Source organism: Phyllobates terribilis, unplaced genomic scaffold (genome assembly GCF_046119375.1).
Source record: "Phyllobates terribilis strain yellow unplaced genomic scaffold, ASM4611937v1 Scaffold_2__4_contigs__length_985480577, whole genome shotgun sequence".
NCBI classification, from domain to species: Eukaryota; Metazoa; Chordata; class Amphibia; order Anura; family Dendrobatidae; genus Phyllobates; species Phyllobates terribilis.
In genome coordinates this window covers 529,078,564-529,084,563 of record NW_027362762.1, presented here as the reverse complement: position 1 = coordinate 529,084,563, position 6,000 = coordinate 529,078,564, and positions in this window count along the sequence as shown.

The following is a 6,000-nucleotide window of genomic DNA, read 5'->3' as shown; positions in this document are numbered from 1 at the left end:
GGGAGTGCTATGAAGAAACAGCGAGAATCTGGTGAGTATAACCTTTTTAAAGGCCAGAACAGGCCATTATTATTATTATTAAAACAAGTAGTGGACAGCCCAATTGTTTTATTTCCCTATGTGAGCTTGACATTTTTTTCAGTAGTTTAGGAAATAGTCAAATAAATAAAACTCATATTGAAACCAATGATGCGCCTCCAAGACATAACCATACTCAATATTATTAGGACAGTTTTAGACAGGTTGCAAGAAAAGATATTTACCACTAATTGTTCTGCCTCCTTATCCTGTTGGGTGATTTCTTGGCATTTGGTTCATTTGGATGTTGGCAATCTCGCTCTTCAGGCCTCCTCATTTCCTGCTTTTGGTTCTTTACCATGACTTCCTGCCATTTTCTCTTAATAGTCAATGCTGCACTTACTGAATTCCTGTGTTATCTGATTTTTAAGTTTCTAACATTCCATGATACATTAGTGATATATACAGAGTATGCAATTTTCCTGCTTCTACTGAGTGGGCAGTGAATCTCATTTTTAGAGTATTTCCCTATATAGTTATATATTGACAATACTTTATCCACCCTTTGGTTAAAGAGGAACTAACACCTGGGAAATTTCATGGTGTTAAAAGGATTCCAAAATATATCCCTTTCTCAATTATTTATAATTAGGAAAAGTAAAAAAAATTCCTCTCTTATTTAGTAATAAAAGCTTTGGACTTTTAAAGAGTGTGTTGCAGTTGGGCTCTTTACTGTCTCTTTATCCTGACAACCATTGAGACTTTCTGCTTCTAAGCTGGGAGATACCACTGTGTGCGGGAAGACTGTGTACAAGCAATGTACAATGGATTCCTGTGTATTATGGAGTAGCAGAGGGAATAGAAGGCTAGAAGAAACAGCTACAGAGGTAAAATATTACACATCTCTTCAGTGTGTCTGTTGTGGGCTTTGTGTTTTATAGTGAGATACTCAGATTAAACAATTACAAGTAGCTATGCCCCCCATAGTAGAATACTATTTACAATCAGGAATGCTACATGTGGCCCAAGGAAAAGTAGCCCACCTCCAATATCAGTGCCATGCTCTTTGGAGCGGGCCGTAGCCCATTGAGCTCTGCTTGGCGACGTGGCGTCGCCCCATATGCAGCGTTCTGACTTTATTTTATTTACTGATTGTGCACAGCGTATCGATAAAGGAAATGCAAGAGGCCTTCGCCGACAAGCACCCAGGAACAAAACAATCGGTTAAACTTTGTATTCAGAGTCTGGTTCGGAAACTGCATTACAAACAGCTCTGTTGCAAACATGGAGAAATCGAGGCCTCTATGGGTCAGGTTGGCTGAAATGGGCATTAAATTTTGCAGATTGCAAGTAGCCCCCAAAAATCAACTCAAAGACAAATCTCAGCAAGTTGATGTATCGCAAACAATGTGTCGTCTAGGGCTGAAATCTCTGAGCCTCAAACTGTATCAAATGACGTGTGTGCAGGAACTGAGAGAGCCCAACAAATGAATAAAAATATTCCACTAGCTCTGTCACCTTGTCATACTACCGCCGGAGGCAGCTTAGTTTTCCATGGGCCATGTGTACTTTGTAAGCAACTGTGCATAATATACAGGAACATCCTATTACATTGCTGACATATAATATTTTTCTGATGGCAATAAGAATGCATTGGTCAATTAATTTACCACATTTGTACTTTGCTTTTGGCGAATTTATGAAAAAAATAGCTGTCCCGATTCTCCCATTGCATTGTATATACAAGCAAGTTGACCAAAAAGCAAACAAGCAAATTGATCTGTTCACCAGATCATTAACCAGATCATTCACAGATCGTAGCAGAAGGCTCCATCTATTGTTGGGTGCTCTCAGAGAATCCCACCAAATTTGCTGCTCACTCTGGTCTAAGGGGTAACATTTCTCCTTGTGGAGAGTGACATATCGGCTCTGGCATGCCAATGTAAGGAGGCTTATTCGCCGTGCAATGCTCCTCTGGGAAATTTAATATGCAAATTGCCTCTTCAGAGAAAAAGAGGACTTGAACTCTGTAGCGCCACCTATTGTAGGATTGCTGATTCCAATAGGTGGCGCTATAGAGTTCAAGTCCTCTTTTTCTCTGAAGAGGCAATTTGCATATGAGCTCACTCTGGTAAATTGAAAGTACGAGGGTCAGTCAATAAGTAATGCCTCCTATTTTTTTTCTCCTTTTAATTGGCAAGAAATTCAAATGCAATTACTTAGGTTGAAAACCACAACATTAACGATTAATTTGTCACTTTTCAATATAATCTCCATCCATCTCCACAGTCTTGGTCCACCGTTTAACAAGGGCATGTATTCCAGCATGGTAAAAAGCATTCTTGGGTCCCACCGTGCACAAACTTTTCTGTATCCCAGTTGTCCAATAATTTTCATCACACTGCCTTTACTGAGGCTGATAATGCCACACAATTCATCTGCAGTCACCCGGCGGTCACCACGAATGATGTTATCGACTCACTGAATGTTGCTTGGAGTCACTGCGGTTACTGGCCTGCCACTCCGCATTTTGTCAGCCAACGGTGATGGCCCTTCAGCTGTGCTACAGCGACGAACCCATCGTCTAACAGTACTGACATCCACTGTTGCATCACCGTACACATTTTTCAGTCTCTCATGAATTTGAATGGGCGTTTCACCTTCTGCATGCAAGAATTCAATCACAGAACGTTGTCTAATACAAACATCAATGTCAGCCATTTTGCAAACGGATACAGTCCTGCCACCTGTTGGTGCAGGAAGTTGCAATTGCTGTGGATTGGAGAAGAAGGTTTGAGGAATTGTGCCAAATTCGAATATTTAACATAACTACCTTATTTAAGGAGAAAAAAAATAGGAGGCATTACTTATTGACTGACCCTCGTAAAATCTACATAGTTGGTAATACATCTGATTTTCTAATTTCATGTGTTTAAGAAAACACTTATAATTTCATCCGCTTTGACTTTGTCTTTTTCTCAGAAGCGATGAGTCCCTTTTAAAAGGGGTTGTCCGGGCATAGGTAATTGATGACCTTTCTACAGAATATATCATCAATAGCGTATTGGTAGGGTCTGACACCTGGCACCCACACTGATCAGCTGTTTTTTGCTCCGGCGGCTACTGCTACACAGCTTCCATTCTTTTGCATAGAGTGTTTACCTCTGACTACCACCAGAGTAAAAATAACTGAACAATAGAGGCGCTGGGTGTCAAACCCCCACCGATCTGCTATTGATGACCCATCCTGTAGATAGGTTAGTGATCCTAAACCAATCTGATATCTAATGAAATTTCAAGGCTAGAACTTAAAGGGGTTGTCCGGGCATAGGTATTTAATTACTTATGTACTAGTTGTATTTCCTGCCTGATTGATTACTAGGGCGATGGGTGATGCTAACCTTACTGTGGATGTACAATGTTCTGACAGGCACAGATGCTGTGTGCACTCTGTATAGCACTGTTTTATTATAGTGTTGCTTAAAGTCAGAATGCACCCTTTCCTAATGTATGTGTCCTTCTATCAGACCGACATTGGACTACTACAGTCATCTTCATTTCTTTTTTTTGCAGAATGATGTGGACCTACACACGTGGTCACAATTGTTGTACCCCTCATTTAATGAAAAAAAAAAACACAATGGTCACAGAAATAACTTGAATCTGACAAAAGTAATAATAAATTAAAAATCTTTGAAAATGAACAAGTGAATGTCAGACATTGCTTTTCATCCCTGCTTACCCAGAATTTAAAAAAAAATAAACTCATGAAATAGGCCTGCACAGAAATGATGGTACTCTTAACTTAATATTTTGTTGAACAACCTTCTGAGGCAATCACTGCAATCAAATGATTCCTGTAACTGTCAATGAGACTTCTGCACCTCTCGACAGGTATTTTGGCCCACTCCTCATGAGCAAACTGCTCCAGTTGTCTCCTGTTTGAAGGTTGCCTTTTCCAGACAGCATGTTCCAGCTCTTTCCAAAGATGCTCAATAGGATTTAGGTCAGGGCTCATAGAAGGCCACTTCAGAATAGTCCAATGTTTCTCTCTTAGCTTTTCTTGGGTGTTTTTAGCTGTGCGTTTTGGGTCAATATCCTGTTGCAAGACCCATGATCTGCAACTGAGACCTAGCTTTCTGACACTGGGCAGCACATTTCTCTCTAGAATCCCTTGATAGTCTGGAGATTTTATTGTACCCTGCACAGATTCAAGACACCCTGTGCCAGATGCAGCAAAGCAGCCCCAGAACATAACAGAGCCTCCTCCATGTTTCACAGTAGGGACAGTGTTCTTTTCTTGATATGCTTCTGTAGAGCCCCGAGGGCTCGGTTGCTACAGGGGTATTGCATCTCAACCAAAGGTGTGATATTCCACTCCTAGGTAAGGATGGAGTGTGGACCAGGGCTCAGTTAGCTGCATGCACACACACACACTCACCCCATTCCCGGGGGACAGCTCGACGGTGCTCCCAGATGCAGTCACAACTGACCATGTCTCTGGCTGGAGTGGGGAGGGGGGAAGAGAACCCAGTGGTGTAGAAGCAGAAAGGGGACGGTTTCTGGAGCACAGGAAGGAGCTCATTGGGTGCAGGTCACCTGAGCTCAGACACAGAGAAGCAGATAAAAGGTGGGAGCCATTTTAAGAGTGGAGTTCAGTCAAGTCAGTCAGAGCAGGAGGGAGAGAGAGCTGACAGGGAGCCGCGGCTCAGCCTGAGCTCAGCTCCACGAGGCAGGCCTAGAGAGAAGGCCGGGACCAGAGAGCAGAAGGAGAAGGAAGGAAGGAGAAGAGACAGAGGAGTGGAAGAGCTCCAGAAACAGGAAGGCAGAAGGGACCCTAAGAGAGCAGAATGGACAGCAACCGTTGCATACCCCATTATACCGGGTGGAAGGGTCAGGCTGTGGAAAGGTAGCAGATCCCTAAATTGGTGGAGGCGAATCTACCCTCAGCCAAAAACCGGAGGTCATGATCATTTATTGGTGCGACCCCCCGCCAAACCTGCTAGGAAGGTGCCATATAGGATAGTGGGAAGCGGAGGCCAATGCTTACCCGACACGGTCCGCGGTAGCCGGACAGAAATTTGGTCACTGGTGGGGCACGAGAGGCCAGAGAAAGGACAGAAGGGGGTCCTGTGCCATACTCCTGAATTGGCTGGGGGTTGACCGAGCCCCTCACCTGGTGGACGCAGCACGGCTTGGGCAGTCATTGCTGACAGAAGTGACTTGGATAACAACTGTGAGTAAAAACCCTGGACTGCATCATTGGACTCTGTGTGATTTCTGCTGCACCAGCACCATCACCCCCAGCATCCCCTTACACTGCCCTGAGGCTACACTCTTCCCGTGGGGAGTTATCCTACCCCTGTGCTGCACACCAACACCAGCCTCAGCGGTCTGCCTCGCAGCGGCGGTTATCTCTGACCGCAATCCACGGGTGGCGTAGTCGGACATTTATAGCATCGATCGATAGACTGCCACAACTTGGTCTGACCACCCTGAGCCACGGGATCGGGTTGCCACTACTACCCCCAGCATCGTACAGAGGCCCGGTTCCGGGTACCCCACGGCCCAGGGGGCGAGTCACTTCATTTTTCCATCTGTGAACATAGAGCTGATGTGTCTTTCCTAAAACTTCCATTTTTGTCTCATATGTCCATAGGACATTCTCCCAGAAGCTTTGTGGCTTGTCAACATGTAGTTTGGCAAATTCCAGTCTTTCTTTTTTATGATTTTTTTTCAACAATGGTGTTCTCCTTGGTCGGCTCCCATGAAGTCCACTTTGGATCAAGCAACGACAGATGGTGCGATCTGACACTGATGTTCCTTGAGCTTGAAGTTCACCTTTAATCTCTTTTGAAGTTTTCCTGGGCTTTTTTGCTGCCATTCGTATTATCCATCTCTTTGATTTGTCATCAATTTTCCTCCTGCGGCCACGACCAGCGAGGTTGGCTACAGTCCCATGGATCTTAAATTTCTGAATAA